General features: G+C 31.6%; 1 non-coding gene across 1 annotated transcript; it reads left to right on the plus strand.

The window, feature by feature from the left end:
* The first annotated feature begins 11,569 nt into the window (after window positions 1-11,569).
* On the plus strand, window positions 11,570-11,676 carry LOC148760780 (small nucleolar RNA R71). The gene has a single exon (XR_016028771.1). It is a non-coding gene; the product is annotated as a small nucleolar RNA R71 (small nucleolar RNA).
* Window positions 11,677-20,489: the final 8,813 nt, after the last annotated feature.

Genomic DNA, 20,489 nt, shown 5'->3' on the forward strand with positions numbered 1-20,489 from the left:
ATTACGAGTCATTTTTAAATCAGAACATAACATATTGTATTCTGGTTCATAGGGGCATTTTCGTCATTTTTCGTCAAAAATCTCAAAACTTGCTAAAAATGTAGTAGGTAAGCAGAAAATATATATTTAGTTTTTTAAAAACAAATTAAGTATCTAAAACGTTCATTTGAAGTGAAAATCTGACCATTTGAATATAATAAAATATTCAATAAAATAAACTATTTTCTTGTAAAATAATTTTTATAAAGCTATCGGTAAATAATTTTTATAACGTAAAAGTTAATTATATTCATATATACTATAAAGCAAATAACCAAAGCATAAAATTACTTTTATAGTGACACGTGGGCCCACATCTAACCAAATTGCATCTAAAGCTAAAAACTTACAACTTTTACCGATTCAAGTCCCAATGAAGGTCCTTGTCAAAGTCAGCTAACTATGAAATTCCCCGAGCTTGAAATGTGAGGAAAGAAGGGTGGTGAGATTATAAAATCTCAGTAAGTAAACAGACACCATCTAAACTATCTAAAGGCGAGTAAATGGAGACGAATTAAAATATTCTTTTCCAATATATGTTTCATAACATGAATATTCAGTTTACTCAATTAATCAACATGGCTTATATATCTCACAAAACTTGACTTCTGTCAAAATCGTTCTCGCGGGTACCTTCGTCAAGGTATTCTACTGAGATTGCCAAGGCTGTTAAATGTCTCATACCCATAAACATGTTTTTGCATCTGACACACAGCCGTTCCTTGGCGTTGGCTGAGTCTCACTCTCATGCGGTGGTCCACGTGAAGTGCATTCAAATCTTTACCTCAGGAGATACTGCATCCAACATCTCCCCCGGAGGTAAATATATAATTGGGTTACCGTGCCCCTTTCATAGGCAATCCACGGAAACCCCCACCACTGCAGTGACTATGGATTATTTTATCTACCACCTGATTTATAAAATCTTTATCTGCATGACATGGCAATTTATCGCAACCTAGTCTCTCAAGGCTGAATACATAGTATATATAATTTTGATACAAATACCGACTTTGCCATTCATACTCACATATTGCTATAGGTCATATAATTTAAAACACAATTTATAACACAAGCAGGCAATCTCCAATTACTTTATTTTCAAAACCAATATTCAATTTTTTGGAAAATTTATAAAATCATTTTATAAAATCACAATTTCTCCTAAAACATAGCAATTTACTATTTAAACCCATTTTCTTTAAAATCACACAATTGTATAAAACTACTTTAGATAATTAAGATGATAATAAGTTTACTCACAGTTCTAGGAGTCGATGTACTCCTAATCCCAGTCTTCAAGCACAATCTCTATACTTTTACCAGTATACTTTACTCACCACCTATCCACAATGTACAATACATAATTCACCACATCAATGTTGACCATTATAAAATCAATTCAAGCTTGGTGTATATGCATGATATGATATGCAACTTATCCAACTACCGTTTAAATGCGATGCTGACCTAATTTGGCCTATTACCCAATTAAATGACAATTGTATTCGATTTAGCTCCAAATTGCTCCATTTCATTTCTAATACCTCAATTCACCAAACATTATTCAAATAATACCAATTTTCGCATCAAAACCTTCCCATTTCTTCATGGAAAAATTCGGCCATTATAGTGCACTAACACCGTGATTTTTCCTACTTAATTTTCTCACCATTATTCATCCTTTTCTAAGCCATTTCTCTTGAAATAATAACAATCCATCACCCACACACATTAAGGAAGATTCAGCCATGAAGATTCATGGGGAAAATGGATTCCTTTCTTGTTGTTTTGCTTCTAAATATGCTAAACTAACTAAAAACACTAACATATCTGAAAATCAAATCAGTCCAACATCTTTCTCTCTCCTTACCCATTTTGTCACGACCCGAAACTCCCATCGAGCCCGTGACAACCGCCGCGACGTCTCGATCGACATTCATTACCCAGAATGTCAATCGAAACCTCGCAAAACTTTAACATCAGCCTCTCATTTCCCCTGTGGGTAATATTTTCCAAATACCACATTCTAAAAGATTTTAAACTGTTTCCAACTTAAACAAATAAAATAATAATTTCCATCTCACAAGGGTATTTTGGTCATTTATCTCAAAAATCTCAAAATCATCTAAAAATATAGTATGTAAGTGGAAAACACATATTTCATAATCAAAAATAATTTGGATGTCTAAAACATTCGTTTAAAATAGAATTATAACTGTTATAATAAAATAAAAATATTAAATAAAATATTCAATTTTCACATAAAAAGATATTTTAAGAACACTGCATAAATAATTTTTATAGCGTAAAAGTAAAATAAATTCTTACATACTGTAACACAGATAACCAAAGTATAGAATTTAATTTACAGTGACACGTGGGCCCACGAATGACCAAAAGTATCAAAAGAAATGAACCTACAGTCTTTGGATGTGGCAAGTTCAACTGTAATCCTCGTCGATATCAGTTATCTACAATCTATTCTGAACCTGAAATGGGTGTAAATGAGGGTGGTGAGATTATAAAATCCCAGTGAGTGAATAAACATCACTCAAAATATCTAAAGTCGAGTAAAAGGAGACTATTAAAACATTTCATCAAACTGTAATTTATCATCTTTCAACTTATTTCAACCAAATGAAATCAATTTATTTAAAGCAAGTAATCAGTATGGCTTACGAATTTCTTAAAAAGCTTGGCTCATGCCAAAAATTATTATCATACTCAGTTATCTGGGATACCTTGGTTGAGGGCTATCCCAACTGAGTCCGCCAAGGCTATTAGAAAGTCGTGTTTTTTTATTTTGAAAACATAGCCATTCCTTGGCGTTGGCCGAGTTCCCCTTCACGTGGTGGTTTGGCGTGAAGTGAACTCTAAAAGTTATACCTCGGGAGTTACCCTACTCGCCTCTCCAACCGAGGTAAAAATATAACAGGATTCTGTGCCCCTCTAATAGGCTAGTCCACAGAATCCAGCCCACTGCAGCAGGTCCAACCCACCATACAATAAAATTTTGACAGCATGACAGGGCTAATATATTACTACCCAGCCTGCAAGGGTAAAATAAAATAAAGCAATTCATACAATTCATAAGAAACACAGCCCAACCAGTCATGCCAATATAATAACATAAGCCATTAATTCAATTTTAAATTTACAACATATCAGTGGTCTCCAATTACTCTATTTTCAAAATCGTTATTTCGTTTCAAAACAATTTATAAAATATTTTCATTTAAACTCATTTTGTTTACAAAACATAAAAATTTACCATTTGAACTCATTTTCATAAAATTCACCAAAACCGAATAAAAACATACTTTAGATAATTAAAATGATAGTAAGGTTACTCACCGTGTCTAGAGTGGGGATTTTCAAAATACTCAGACTACTGGTCCTCGAGTGCAATTCCCTTGCCTTTATCAGAGGACTCACCACCTTGACACAGTACAAAATCGAGAAATTCACCACATTGGTACTAAATTGAAATTAAACTAATTTAGACTACTAATGCTTGATATGGAATGCAAAAATGTCTAAATTTTTGCCTAAATGCGGTGTTAGCCTATTTTGATCTTTTACTCGATAAATCGATATACGTGTCCGTTTAAACTCCAAATTAATTTTTTTCATTTTCTATACCTCAATTGCACCCAAATTGACTTAATGTCCCTCAGTGTGGTGCAAATTATCAGTCTCGATAGTAAATTACGAAAATACCCCTAGTGGGTAAAAATTTATATTTTTACTCCGAAAATTCCCACTATTTTTCTAGGCTCATAATTCATCATTATTCATCATAATTCCTCAAATAAACATCAAGATCAGCAGCCAATATTCCCCTAGAAAATTCGGCATAATGGGTTTCAATGGGAGAAAATTAAATCTCTAGCTTATTTTTGCTATATTTGAATATAACTTAACTAAAATCACTTAATTCAATTAAAATCAACCAAAAATCAAGCTCAAAACTCATCCATGGAGGTTTGGCCAGCATGGGTGTCCATACCCACTTTCTAATTTTGCATGGAAATGAGAAAAAAATGCATGGGTAGTGAAAATCACAAGGAAAATCAATGAAATTTACCTTTTCAATGCCTGATTTCTTGATTTCTCTTGATTTTCCCCAAATTTTCAGGTAGGGTTCTTATTTTTTTCCCCCTTTTCTCCCCTGGTTTGGACAGCTGAAGACGATGAGAATTCTGGAATTTTTACCTTTTTAAAGGCTAAAATAATATAATATTATTTTATTCATTTTTTAATGTTTTATTAATTCCTTAAATTCTAGCCATCCATTTGTTTCCAAATTTTCACCATACACTTGTCCCACATATCCATAGCTTAGATAAAATTCTCAGACTTATCCAAAGTCTTGGTGGAGTAATTTTTGAAATTTACACTTTTACCCCCGTAAAAGTCAAAAATTACTTTTTTGCCCCAAAAACTGAAAAATTGCCCATAGACATATTTTTCATCCCTTATACTCATACCATTCTCCAATTTGTCAAATTTGATCTAAATTCTCTTAAAATCTCAAATTTTATCTGCGGGTGGTAAAATTACGATTTTGCCCCTACACTCTAGAAATCACTGAAATTAAATTTTTTCACTACCAAACCCTCAAATTATACTCCAATACTCAAATCATACTCCAATAAGTCAAATGGGGCCAAAAAAATTCTTTTCTAAAATTCCCATTGTGTCCCTGGGTGGCAAATGATCATTTTGTCCTTGGACAGTAAAAATTTCGGTTTGACTCCAAATTGATCCTCGAACTCCAAATCACCATATTAAACCATTCTGGGACTTTAATATTCTTAATTTCATTTTAAATTCTCTATTTGATCTAGTTCGAGACTTAAATTAACTTAATTGTACCATTTGGTACATTGTCGTCTTTTAACGATTTTTCTTTCGGAGCTTTCCAAGTATGCAAGCATATTGTCAATCATATGAATGACATGACAAGTATTTGATAAGGTCGGGCTTGACACATTTTGACCAGCCATGAATTCATCATGAAAACATGTAATTTAACCATGAAAAATAAGGAGAAATGCATGGGAAAGGTATATCACAAGTCAAAATCAAGAAATTTTACCTTTTGTCACTTGTTTCCTTGAATTTCCCACACTTTTCTCTTGAAATTCTTCACCTAGGGTTTGTTCTTCCTTTCTTTCCCTCTCTTCCTTGCTTGGCTGAATATTTGGAGAGATAATAGGTTGATTTATGCTGATTTTTAAGTTAAATAATAAAATATCCTAAGCTTGACACATGGCATGTTTCCATTGGTCTAAATTTTAAATATTTGATTTTTAATTCTTAAATTCTCTACCACACATTTCTTATGTTTATCCATTTCCATGATGAATAAAATCCCTTGGTCTGGACAAATATTAGGGTCAAAATTTACCGATTTGCCCTCGAGGTGGCAAAATTACCATTTCATTCCTATACTCCAAATTATACCGAAATTAAAATTTTTCACTTATAAACCTCAAATCATACTTCAATTACTCAAATCATACTCCAATAAGTCAAATGGGGTCAAAAAAAGATTTTCTAAAATTTTTATTTTATCCCCAGGTAGCAAATGACCATTTTACCCCTAGATAGTGAAAATTTCGGTTTGACTCCAAATTGATCCTCTAACTCCAAATCACTATTTTAAATCATTCCTGGATTGTGAAACTCTTAATTTCACCTTAAAATTCCTATTTGAACTAGTTTGAGGCTTAATCGACTTAATGGTACCATTAGGGGCAATATCGTCTTTTAACGATTTCTTGAACTTCCTAAATATGCAAACATTCTATTGAGCATGTAAATGACGTCGTAATTATTTTATAGAACAGGGTTTGACAAGTTTACTTTTCATCTCTCTCTCTACTAATATAGACTAACATCAAGCTAGGGATCAATAAGACTTTATAAAGCTTGTAATGTATGGCTAGGGTTTGGGTAGGATAAAGAATATAATGTGGCTCAAATCACCCAAAGCACATAATTATTCGAGGACTTATAAATAGAGCTTTATTTTGCTTCTCCACACACACCCTTTTCTTCCACATTTGAATTTTTCTTTTGTTCACATTTTTTTCTAACTTACAATTTCACAATTTCACACCCCCAAACTTTTTTTTTTTTATGTTGTAGGTAGTGGGGTGGCTTTTAATATTTGGAACTTTTTTTCTTTTTTTATTTTCACATCAACATCACCTTTTCACTTTTTTCAACATTTAGCTCAATCTATATTTCCTAAAACAATATACATGCTTAGGAGTGAGGATTGCAAAATCGAAATTTTATTTTAAGATTAGGTCAATTATTATGTAGTTAAACAAAGAAACGGGAAATTAGGCTCAACGGGGTATACCAGGAATAAAAATTTAACAAGGTTGGCTTTTTAGGCTCAAACTATCCAAAGATGACCTAAATCATCTCCCTAACTAAGTATTGCCTAAGATTTTACCTTGAGACAAAATCAAGTAAATTCTAGAATTCATTACATAATCTAAAATTCAAATCAATATAAACTTTCTCTAGATATTCACAACAATTCAAAGCAAAAGATAAAGTGCTCAAAATTGTGGAATCACATTTTAACAATGATACTTAACAAAAGAATTTAAGATGAATCCAAACAAAAACTTTATTCACCAAAAGCTAGAATTCAAGACAACTAGTTATCATTATTGGATAAGGAAATCATCGAATAATGGCACAACTTTACTCTAGATTCCTAAAATTTGAACAAGTAATAAATTCATTTATCAACTAACCCTAAATTATTTATAAATCTAAATACTCATGTAAATAAAAATAAATCTAAAACTTCCACAGAATATTTACCACCAGAAAAATAAATTCACCCCCCCAAATTTAAACTAAACATTGTCCTTAATATTAGAAAAAATAAAGGAAAGGTAAATAATACTCTCCTGATTGTTGGATGAATTTGGAGAAGCTCTAATCCTCCTCCTCGTCACCATCATCCGCTGCATCATTGTCCTCTGCCTCATTGGCACCCTTAGGGGGATTAGGTGACAGTGGAAGAGTAGACATGTCCATTCCCATAAATGCATCATAGGTTTGAAACATGTGGTCCATATGTTGATTGCATTGGATCTTATCAAACGAACCATTGGAATTTTGTCTTACTCGGTTGGGTGCCATTCTCAATTTTTTCGTAGTCCCAATTTCAAGTTACCTTAGAATTATAGAGCTCAAATCTAAAAAATCTACCATAGTAAAAAATAATTAAGCACAATGGCTTAAAAATCATCAACACCAAACACAATTTCTCAACAAAATAAATAATGTGAAACAAGTTAACAATATTTCTTAAAAATAAAAAATAAAAAGAAAAAAAGAAAATAATAAAAATAAATAAATAAAAGAAACTTGAAACTTAGTGGAAATCTTGAGCAAAAGTGTTGAAAATAAATATGGGTAATGGGTACGGAGGAATAAAGATGAAAGGGGAATAATGGTGAGTGAAAGAGTAAAAGAGAGACAAAGAGTAATAAGTAGCAGAAAAGATAGAAAAGTCTAAAAATTTGCATAAAAAAAAATGGGACGGAGCTGGAGTGAGAAAGGGGGTTTTATATTGGAAGGTGATGGCTTCCTTGTTATGGCAGCCCAAATAAAGGAAAAGGGTTTTATTTGTGTAGTGGGCTGCCCACATCAGAGGAATGGCTGCTCGTGCTCCAACAAGCCGTTAGGCCGCAGGCCCAAATTTTTTTTTTAACTGTGGGCTGCCCATTGTTGGTAGCCCACTGAACACCGGGATATGGCTTACCCCTAGTGGGAGCAGTGGCCCTCGTTCCTGAAAGCCGCTAGCGTCGCGACCCATGTTGGGTTTCCCTTTGAGTCGTGGCCTACCCTTTTTAATTTACTATTATTATTATTATTTTATATTTTTTTGGATTTTTTAGTGAATTTTTTTTAAAATGTACCTGAAAAATAAAAAAAGTGTTAATAATTTAATAATTGAATAAACAAAAATAATTAAAAGAAAAGAAAATAAAGTAAGTTAGAGTGCTTGGGTTGCCTCCCAAGAAGCGCTTCTTTATTGTCACTAGCTTGACTATGACACCCCTTTTTGCACTACTTTTTAAGGTTTGAGACTTTCTTTATTGACCTTGATTGCTCTGGTTAGCCCACTATAAATTTCAACATCATAGGGATGAATCTTTGCCACCTTGACAGTTTTCTCCCAATATGGTTTAAGATTCCATGGCAAAAGATAAAGTCGTGAATCAGAAAATATACTTGTTGTCCAACCACAAAATCAAGATGACCAGAAAGTGGGAGTGGTTTTGTCTCAAGAGTTGGCTCCTGCTTCATTGAAGGTGGTGGACTAGACTTACCTTTACCCTCATTAATAAAATCTACTTTATAGTAACTATCTGTATAAGGATACTGAGTTGCATTGAACAAATTAAACGCCACTTCCTTCTCTCTAACTCTGGAAGTTATTTTGCCATTCTTCACATCAATAATTGCTCTAATTGTAGCTAAGAATGGTGTTGTTCAATTTTCTACCCACACAAGTGTACGTATCGGAAAGATAATATAAAGATGAGTAGAGTGTCGATCCCTCAAAGAATTAAGTTAATCCTTTATTGTTAACTACTAATATTAACACACCCTAATTTTATCTAAACAATTAAAATTAAAATTCAAAACTAATAAACTAAAAACTAAAACTAATGTATCAACAGAATTATTAACTTCTAGTGATTACTAGACTTAAGATTATGATATCCCTCAATACTTCATCTGAATATTGTCTCTCTCTCTCTCTCTCTTAATTCAGTTTAATGGATTAAGTTGCTAACTTAGAGTTCTAAATTATTTACAAGTCTCTGTCGAGTTTCTTATAAACATACCTTTCTTAGTTAATTTACTATATGTCTACGTAAATTATATTGAAGAAAGATTCATTAAGTTTGTGCTCTAATTTTGATTACGTATGGCTTATAAGTGTTCATTTACCCTATATGCAAATCAAATCACCTAATCAACTAACTGTATTTGATCATACACTATTCTATTCTAGGTCTACTTAAATCTCTTTTGTTAAAGTTTAACCTAGGTTTCTAATTCAATTTGATTGGTGGGCAGTCAACTAGAAGCAGTAAGAACATAATAAAATAAACAACTTCAATCTATCAAACATAAGTAAAAGAGAGATAAATAATTCAGATTACATATTGAGTTCAATCATAATCTTAGATTAACAATTTAGTTTCCCATCAAGTCACACATCATCATTGAATAAAATTTAAACATTCAAATCAAACTAAAAAAAATAAAAAAATAACAAAAAGATAGAAAAACCCAAGAATTGTATTCTTGATCTCCAAATCTCCTTGAATACTTCAATTTATTATCAGCTTCAATGACTTTGTGGCTTAACTCTCAACTGTTAATCTGGTGTTTTTGTTCCTCTCTTTTTTCTCTTTCAAAAGGTTGTTTTTATAGAGCTTTGAAGTTAGGCCAAGTTGGGTGAAGGAAGAAGTCAATTTCAACTGAGATTTCCTCTTCAGACTATGTGGGTCACAACCTTGCCCAATTAATTAACAGAAATCGTAATTGCTCTAAGACTGCTACAGTGTGTCAACTTCAATAAGATTTTTGATCATCTTTTAGGTTGAACTGAGTAAAGTGGTAAACATAAAAGTTGAATATTTTTCTCTTATCTTTCCAATGGTCTAAGAATTGCTTCATTTGGAGCTTTGTAGAGAGAGAGAGTTATATATAAAAAACCAAAATATGTGTAGTGGAAGTTTGCACCTTGAAATTGCTCTCTTTCTTTCATTAAAATTCTTCTTTCATTAAATACCTACAATATCACAAATAAATCAATAACAACCCATTTTAACCACATATACACCAAATTAAGCATAAAATTATCTAAGATTAGATTGACTCATCCAAAATAACAAATTTAAAATAATTTAATAAAATATACTAATTTATATGCATTACTATAAGAACTAAGCTAAATTATTATCAAAATTAAGCCCAAATAATTTTATATTATAGAGTTATCAAATGGTCTTCTCATAATAAGAGGAATTTCAATATCATCTTCAATTTCCAGCACAACGAAGTCCACCGGAATGTGTAGGTGCCCAACTTTAGGCAAAACATCTTCTATAATCCTAATTGGGTGCCTGATTGTTTTGTTTGCTAATTGCAAGGTAACTGTGGTAGGTTGTATCTCTTTAAATCCTAGTTTTCTAGCAATAGACAAAGGCATTTTTGAAACACTAGCACCCAAATCACACAAAACTTCAGAAATTTTAAAACTACAAATAGTGCAAGGAATAGAAAAACTCCTTGGATTCTTAAGCTTTAGTGGGAGCTTATTCTGGATTATAGCACTGCACTCCTCATTAAGTGCAATTGTCTCAAAATCTTCCAATTTCCTCTTTTCGATCAAGATGTCTTTTAAGAATTTAAGATAACTTGACATTTTTTCTAAAGCTTCAACAAAAGGAATATTGATGTGCAACTTTTTAAATACCTCAAGAAATCTCTTGAATTGTTTGTCAAGTTTTTGCTTTTGAAAACATTGAGGAAAAGGTGGTGGAGATGTGTGAGCAGATTTTAATTGTGATTTTTCTTTTGAATTTAACAGATTTTTTCAACCATAATTTCTTTTTCAATTTCTTTCTCATTAGATTGAATTGAAATCTCAAAATTTAAAACTTTATTACTTACCTCTTTACTTACCTTTTTTCCATTGCAGAGAGTGATTGCCATACCATGGTCCTTACTTTCTCTTCTTAGGTTAGGTTCAGTATTACTCGATAAGGTACCATAAGGTCTAGTATGTAAAGCACTGGCAAGTTGGCCTATTTGTGTCTCAAGATTTCTAATTAAAGCTGCTCGATTTTAAATGGAGGCATCAATCCTTGTCATAAATGCATCAGTCTTTGTTATGAATGCATTAGTCTTTGTCATGAATTGCGTGAACATATCCTCCATTGAAGGCTTTTTCTCTGGCATGGGGGCTCTAGATGAAATTCTAGGACAAAAGTTTGACTTAGATGCTGATGAAAACCCTTGGTTATTATTCCATGAGAAATTAGGATGATTCCTCTAACTAGGATTATAAGTGTTGGAATAGGGATTGTTCTGTTGCCTATTTCTAACAAATTGACAAGACTTAGAATAAAGGGGATAATTGTCATTGGAATGTCTTTCCCCACAAAATTCACACGTCATAAAGGAGTTTTGACACTAAACACTCAGTTTATCTATTTTCTTTGTGAGAGAAGCCAATTGTGTAAAAATAGTATTTATCACTTCTAATTCATGAATTCTAGCAATGTTTCTTGTACCCAATCTTTCAGATGGCCATTGATAATTATTGGAAGCTATCTCTTCAAACAAACCATAAGCTTCACTAATGGATTTACTCATGAGTGCACCTCTAGCGACAACATCAATGGTAGTTTTAAAAGGTCCCAGCAAACTATCATAAAAAGTCTGAACTTGCAACCATTTAGGTAATCCATGGTGAGGACACTTTTTTATCAAATTCTTGTACCACTCCCAAGCCTCATATAGTGATTCAGAATCAAATTGAATGAAAGAAGTGATATCATTCCACATCTTTGTTGACTTATCAGGTGGAAAGAATTTTTGAGCCAAATCATCCCAAGTATTAATGGAACCAGCAGGAAGCAAATTTAACCAACTATTTGCTTTATCTCTTAATGAAAAAAGGAAAAGCCTCAATCTTATGGCATCATTAGTAACACCATTAGCCTTGAATGTATTGCAAATTTTTAGAAAATTTACAATATGAGCATTTAGATCATCATTAGACAAACCCTCAAACTGAACAGCAATCTGAATCATCTGAGCAATTGATGGCTTAATTTCAAAGTCGTTGGCTTGAATAAGAGATCTTTGAATACTAGAGTGGAGATTTTGTGCTCATGGGATAGCATAATCCCTCAAAGACTTGGTCTTTTCCTTTTATTGATTCGTCATTGTTTCACTTGGAGTAGAAATTTTTTTTTTCCTTCAAAGTCTTCGAAAAGTCTTTTCGATTTTTGGAACAAAAGGAACAATTTTCAAATTTTGAGCTCTTTGCATACAATGACCAAAAGTACCTAGAAAATTAAAGAAAAAAAAGGTTTGGATTAAAATTAAGAATGCTTAGTATTAATATTAACAAGAAAGAACTCAAAGTCAACTCCCCCGCAACAGCACTAAAAACTTGTTGATTTCTTACGCAAGTGCATGTATCGTTAACAAGTAATATAATAGAAAGTAAAATTCATTCCCACGGAGAATTGACTTAATTCCTAATTACTAACTACTAAAATTATAACACCCTAATCTTATCCAAACAACCTAATTACTAAAAAGAAAAAAATTCAAACTAATAACTAAAACTAATATAAAATCTATTAGTAAAATTATTTTATTAAATTCGAGTGACTACCAGACCTAAGATTATAATATCCCTCAATACTTCTTTTTATTATTATATCTCTCTCTTAACTTAGTTTAATGGATTAAATTGTTAGCCTAGAGTCCTAACTTATTTATAAGTTTCTGTTGAGTTTCTTATAAAAATATCTCTCCCAATTAACTTACTATATGTCTATGCAAATTAAATTGAAGAAAGATTCATTAAGTTTGTGCTCTGATTTTGGCTACAAATGGCTTATAGGTGTATATCTACCCTATATGCAAATCAAATCACTTAATCAACTAAATGTATTCGATCATACGCTATTCTATTCTAGGTCTACCTAAATCTCCTTCGTTAATGTTTAACTTAGGTTTCCAATTCAATCTAATTGGTGATCAAGCAATTGGAAGCATTAAGAATAGTATAAAATAAACAACTTAAATCCATCAAACATAAGTAAAAGAGAGATAAATAAATCAAACTACGTATTTAGTTCAATCATAATCCTAGATAAATAAATTAGTTTCCTATCAAGTCACACATCATCATCAAATAAAGTTTAAACATTGAAACTAAACCAAGAAACATAAAGAATAAAGAAACTCTAAAAGTGAAACTCTTGATCTCTAAATCTTCTTGAATTCTTCAATTTCTTTTAAGCTCCAATGATACATTTCTTTTAATGATTTTGTGGCTTTAATCTCAGTTGTCAATCTAGTGTCTTCATTCTCTCCTTTTAAAAGTCCTCTAAAAGGTTGTATTTATAGGGCTTTGAAGTTAGGTTAAGTTGGGTTAAGAAAGAAGTCAATTCCAATCAAGATTTCTTCATTAGACTACGTGGGCCGCTGTCTTAACCCATTAATTAGCAGAAATCGTAATTGCTTCTAGGTCAAACTAGGTGAAGTGGTAAACATGAAAGTTGTAGCTTTTTCCCTGAACTCTTGAATGGTCCAAGAATTATCTCATTTGGAGTTTTGTGAAGAGAATTGTGGTTGAAATACCAAGATAAATGCAGTGGAAGTCTGCACCTTGAAATTGCTCTCCTTGTTCCATTAAAATTCTTCTTTCATTAAACACCTAAAAAGAACAATTAAATCAATAACAACCTATCTTAATCACATTAACATCAAAGTAAGTATAAAATTAACTAAGATTAGATTGACTCACCTAAATTACTAATTTAAAATAATTTAAATAAAACTCACTAATTTTTATGCATTACAACAAGAACTAAACAAAATTACTATCAACATTATGCCCAAGTAACTCTATATCATAGAGTTATCAGTGAGAACTTAGGGTGTCTTGGTTTGACTAAGAGCCAAGGAGGAGATGATTTTAGAGGGTCAGGGTGTTTGGGGGTTTTGATTTTCTTGTAAGTGGGTTTTATAAGAAACTAAAGAGTTTTGGGAAGAGGGTTTAATAACTGGTTAACCCACGTTCTTAGTGAGAGGTTATCTCGTACCTCTTACTCCTTATTTTTTTATTAAAATTTTCCTACATATTAGTTTTCTCATTAACTAGAAGCTCTAATCGGTTAGAGTAAGCCTTAACTGATTAAAGAGGTTCTGACTTAGAACCTTTCTAACAACCAAACTTGCATTAACTGGTTAAGGGAGCTTTTAACTAACTAATACCTCATTGACTTAGATTAACTAACTTAACTCAAAATTGTTTTAATTGGTTAGGGAAGCCCTTAACTGATTAATATGAATCTTATCTTCCTTGTAAGGTCCCTTTACTAATCAAAACATTTTCTAATCAATTAAACCAAGAAATAAACACAATCATCATCCTATATATAACTAGAAACATGGTTAATTCAGCTCAGTCAGGCTTCATTAACATCTAGCATTCCTAATTCTCTCTTAATTCTACAAAATTAATTTTCATTTAATGGTTTTGTGAAAATATCAGCTAATTAATGCAAGGTATCTACAAAATCTATTTTAATATCTCTTTTAAGCACATTATCTCTAATGAAATGATTCTAATTCTATGTACTTAGTTTTAGAGTGTTGAATAGGATTTTTGAAAATATTTATGGCCTTCATGTTGTCACAATATCTAGGAACTTTACGAATAGCCATTTCAAATCATTTAGTTGTTGTCTAATCCATAATGTTTGTGCACAACAACTACCTAGTGAGATATATTCAGCTTCAACAGTTGATAAAGCAATAGAATTTTGTTTCTTGCAAGACCAAGACATAAGCATGTTTCCAAGGAATTAACAAGTACCACTAGTGTTTTTTCGATTAGTTTTACTACCAGCAAAATCAACATTGGAATAGCCAAAAAGATTAAAAGATGAACCTTTTGGATACCATAGGCCTAAACCTTAAGTATCCAAGAGATATCTAAAAATCCTCTTCACTGCAGTCAAATGTGATTCCTTGGGACATGATTAAAATCTTGCACATAGGCAACACTAAACAAAATATCAAGTCTACTTGCAATTAAATAAAAATGTGAGCCAATCACACTTATATAGAGTTTTTGGTCTGCATATTTTCCTTTATCATCTTTATCAAGCTTTGTGAAAGGACTCATAGGAGTTCCAATTGATTTCATATTCATCCCACCAAATTTCTTTAGCATATCTTTGGTATATTTCTCTTGGTTGATGAATATTCCATCTTCATATTGCTTGAATTGTAGACCAAGGAAGAATTTTAACTCTCCCATCATGCTCATTTCAAATTCTCATTGTATTTCCTTAGCAAAATTCTCACACAACCTTTGATTAGTAGTACAAACTCAATATCATCAACATATATTTGCATTATAATCAAATTAGTTTCATTTTTCTTAATGAAAAGAGTATTATCTACATTCCTCTTAGAATATCTTTTTTCAATTAAAAATTTTGAAAGTCTTTCAACCAAGCTCTAGGAGCTTGTTACAAACCATATAAGGCTTTATGCAATTTACACACATGATCAATTTTATCAAAGACCTCAAAACTAGAAGGCTGTTCAACATGCATTTCTTCTTATATAAAGCCATTAAGGAATGCACTCTTCACATCCATTTAAAACAATTTAAAATTCTTAAAGCATCCATAGATAAGTAAAAGTCTAATAGCTTCTAATCTAGCTACAGGGGCAAAGGTTTCATCATAATCAATATCTTCTTCTTGATTGAAGCCTTGAGCAACTAACCTTACTTTGTTCCTTACCACATTTCCCAACTCATCCATCTTGTTTTTAAATACCCATTTTGTACGAACAATTGGATAGTTGGTTGGCCTTAAAACTAATTCCAAAACTTATTCCTTTCAAATTGGCCAAGTTCCTCTTGCATGGAAAGTATCCAATTCTCTTCCCTTTCAGCTTTCTCAAAGTTTTTTGATTCCACTTGTGATATGAATGTAAGATATTCACAAGTCCCTCTTAATCCCCTTCTAATTTTAACACCTTCCGAGGGACCCCTAAGTATGATTTCTTACAAACCTCCAACTTCTAGGAAGTTGTTGTGCTGCTCTTTAGTTCTTTGCAATTCTTTTAATGGTGATTCTTCCTTATTTTTCTTTTCTAAGCTTTCTCTATCATTTTCTTTGTTATCCAAGCCCATCTTCTCCATTTTCTTCTCAATGTCATCTGCAACATCATCATCAGACACTACTTTTCTTTATGCAGCATTAATCTCGTCAAATACGATATGAATTGACTAGAATGAAAAATTATAGTCTTCTATAACTAGAGTTCTTTTGTTAAATACTCTATAAGCTTTAGAGTTCAATGTATTCTCAATTAAAATTCTAATACGCAAGAACACGCAAGAGTATCGATCCCACAGAGAATTGATCTAAAATTTTACTAAATACTAAAATTAGAACAATTTAATCTTATCCAAAAAATCAAAATTAATTAATTAACTAAAACTAATTAACAAAATTTAAACTAAAATGAAAAATCAAAGTAATAATACCTTGAGTAAATATGAAATCAAATAAGCCTAGGATTACAATATCTCTCACACTTCATCTAAATCTTGCCTCTCTTCCTTAACTTATTTCAATGGGTTAAATTGCTAACCTAAAATTCTAAATTATTTATAAACGTCTCCTAACTCATCTTATAAAAATATTTATTTTAACCAAAACACTATATCCCTATGTGAATTGAAATTAAAACAAATTCATTAAGCTCAGGCTCTAATCTAGCTACATATGGCCTATAGGTATATACCTATCCTATACGTAACTTAAGTAATATGATCATATGCTATCCCAATTTTAGTGCACAGTAAACTCCCTTTCCCAAGTTTGTTTAAGTTCCTAAATCAATTTAATTGGTGGCCAAGCAATTAAAAGAATTAAGAATAAATTGAAATAAACAATTCTAATCCCATTAAAGATAAGCAAGAAAGAGATTAAAAATTTAGATTACAAGTGAGTTCAATTGCAATCATAGAAAAATAGTTTAGTTCATCATATCTAATAAAAACTTCATTCAAAGAAAATTAGCCATTAATCCAAGTCAAAGAAAATAAGAAAAACACAAAAGTAGATAGAGAAAACTAATAGTTGAAGCTTTGTGATCTTGATTCTCCCTCCAATTCTCTTGCTTTCTTGCTTTGTTTTTGGCTCTTTTTCTCTAAAGAAATTGCTTGCTACCTCTTCACAGAAACCTCTGAAAAAGGCCCCTTAAATAGCCTTCAAAAGTCCTACCATCCAAATCCCTATACGCTTGTTATTTTTGAAAAATACGGTGAGTGTCGCGGCTCTCATTTTCTAGAACAGCGGCTCTCAAATGTTTTGCCCAATTTTATTCTTTTAGTGTAGTACTTTCACTTCAACAAAGATTTTGACCATCTTCCAATCAGAACTGCACAAAGTAGTAAACATAAATGTTGTAGCCCTACCTCTTATCTTTCTATTGGTCTAAAAATCATATCATTTGGACTTCTTTAGTGGGAGATATACTTGAAAAACCAAAACATATGCAAATAAAGTAACAGTCCATTATGCACCTTTCTTCACCAATTGAAATTATTTTTTATTCTGCTCCTACAAAAACATAAAAATAAATATAAATAACATAAAACTAACATTATTAACTTAAAATAAATATTTAAACATAAATTAAACTAAACTGATAAAATAAATAAAAATATCTAAATTTGATCCTAAATCTAGTCTAACTTAGACTAATTATGTACTTAATCTCCCGTTAAATATATGTATTTGATACACTCATCAAATACCCCCAAACTTGAATCTTTGCTTGTCCCAAGCAAAAGGGTAGAACTAAAAACAAAACAACTAGCTAGAGATGTAATTCACCAAAGCATGAATTCTCCAATTTTTTTTCTCAAAAAGTATCCCACAATTTTAACAATGTAAAACATAGATAATCATTAAATTCATGCTCAATTCAACTGCAAGTTCATTCTCAAATGGATTTCATAATATTTATGTGTGTTTGAATGATCTTTTTACAAAGAAAACTATAAAATCCAGATAAGATTATGCCAATGCAAAATTTAGCTAAGTGCTAGAATTCCATAGGTTTGCTTTTCATCTCTCTCTCCACTAATGTAGACTAACACTTATTTGAAGATCAATAGGTCTTTATTAAGCTCATAATGTAAGACTAGGGGCTAGGCATGATAAAGGATATAATGTGACTCAATATCACCCTAAGCATGTAATTATTTTAGGACCTATAGAGCTTTATTTTCCTTTACCAAGTACACCATTTTCAGGAAATTTTTTCTTTTTGTTCAACACTTCTTCTTTTTCTCTTTTTTTTTTTTTGGTTATCACAATTCTATGCCCCCAAACTTATTTCTTTTTTTATTGTAGGTAGTGGGGTGAATTCTAACAATTTTTGAAATTTTTTTTAGCAACTCCACCTTTCTACCTTTTTCAACATTTAGCTCAATTTATATTTCCTAAAACAATAAACATGCTTAGAAGTGAGGGTTGCAAAATTGGAATTTTGTTTTAAGGCTAAGGATATTATCATGTGGTTAAACAAAGAAAGGGGAAATTAGTCTCAAAGCGGTATACTAGGGATAAAAGTTTAACAAGGGTAGCTTGAAAAGATCAAACGATCCAAAGATAGCCTAAATCATGTCCCATCCTAAGTGTTATCTAGAATTTCACCTCGAGAGAGAATCAAAAAAATTCTAGAATCCTTGACTTCACTATACTTTTTATCAACATAAACTTTCTCTAAATCACATGATAATTCTAAGTAAAAGATTTAGTGTACAAATTATTGAAAATCGCATTCTATAATGAAACTAACAAAATAATATCACAATCACTCAATTCATGTCTATATCAAACCAAGAATCAAAATAGCAAGATAATTAAAATATCATCTTAAGATTGGTAATATCATGGCATAAGCAATTTTCATCTCAAGCATTCCTAAAATAAATCCTAAAAACAAAAACAAATTACAAAAATAAACTAACCTAAAAACATCACAAAGACTAATAACAATAAAACTCTGCCCCAAACTTAAATTGCACATTGTCCTCAATGTGGAAAGCTAAAAAAAATAAGGAAATTAAACTCCCTTATCAATGATGACAGTGCCTTGAAAGCTCTAATTTTCTTTCTCCTCATCTACATGCTTTGTAAACCTGCATACATAACAAAACAAGCTAGGGAGAGGTTATAAGTACTTATTTACATAGAAAAACAAAAAGGAACTAAAATAACAACTAAATCTAAAAGGATATAGCTTGAGTTGCCTCCCAATAAGCACTTCTTTATAGTCACTAGCTTGACTTTGGTTGAGGTATTCATTCACCCTTTAAGGAGGTTTGAGTTTGTATGGAAAAAGTTTGAGGTGTGAAAATAGTCTCCCCACAAAATGAGGTTGTAGTGGCTTTAACTCAAGATTTGGTGCTTGCTCAACCTAAGATGGTAGAATAGGCTGACTTTTACCTAACTTCTCAAATTGAGTTCTTCTTGGATAATGCACTTTTAGTGTAGCTTTCAAAACATATGGAACATTTGTAAGTTTTTCATTTTGGTCCTTGGTTGTTGCATCTTGAACCAAACAAGCTTCAAGGAGTTTCTTTGGATTTTCCATATCAACAGCTTTCTTAGGTAACTCATCAACTGTATCTAGAAAAGGATTGGGAGGCACATATGTCTTGACTTGTGGTGGTGTAGATACTTCCTCATCTTGCTTAATTTTTTCATCTTGAACTTGATCACTGAAAGTATTACCTTGATCTACTTTATCTCCATCATTTACCACAGTCTTGCCATTTACCTCATCAAGATGCTTACCATATTCTTCTCTTCTAAGATTAGGCTCAATGTCATTTGGTAAAATTTCATGAGGCCTGTTGTTGATGTAATTAGCAAGTTGGCCCAATTAAGTCTCAAGATTTCAGATTGATTCTCCTTAACTTTGAATGATGGCATCATTCTTTGTCATGAATTGCATGAGAACATCTTTTAAGGTAGACTTCTCTTCAGGAACAAGAACTTTAACTTGTGACTAAAAATATGGAAAATAGGCTGTGATGAATATGTAAGACCATGATCATTTCTCCAAGAAAAGTTTTGGTTATTCCACCTTGAGTTGTAACTATTAGAGTATGAATTGTTTTGCTGCCCATTTAAGTTTCCATTAAATTGCATTGATTCATAATAAGTTGGACAACAATCACTTGAATGCCTATCTCCACAAAGCTCACATGCCACAAAAGGACTTTGAAAAACATTAACGCCCCAAGTGTCAATTTTTTGAGACAAAGCATCTACTTTGACTGCCAAAGCCCTGATAGCCAATTCATAATCACTAACAACCCTCCTAGGCACAAATTGTTCAGATGTCCACTGATAGTTACAATAATTCATCACCTCAACCAAAAGTACTTGAAAATAAAATAAAAACCATTCGAATTAAGACAAAATTTGCTTGGTATTAATATTAGTAAAAATTCTAGAAACAATTCCCCAGCAACGGCACCAATTGTCAGTTAAAATTCTATTATGCAAGTATACGTATCGAGTAGATAGTAT

The sequence above is a fragment of the Theobroma cacao genome, chromosome 9, assembly GCF_053813885.1.
Source record: "Theobroma cacao isolate CCN51 chromosome 9, ASM5381388v1, whole genome shotgun sequence".
NCBI lineage: Eukaryota > Viridiplantae > Streptophyta > Magnoliopsida > Malvales > Malvaceae > Theobroma > Theobroma cacao.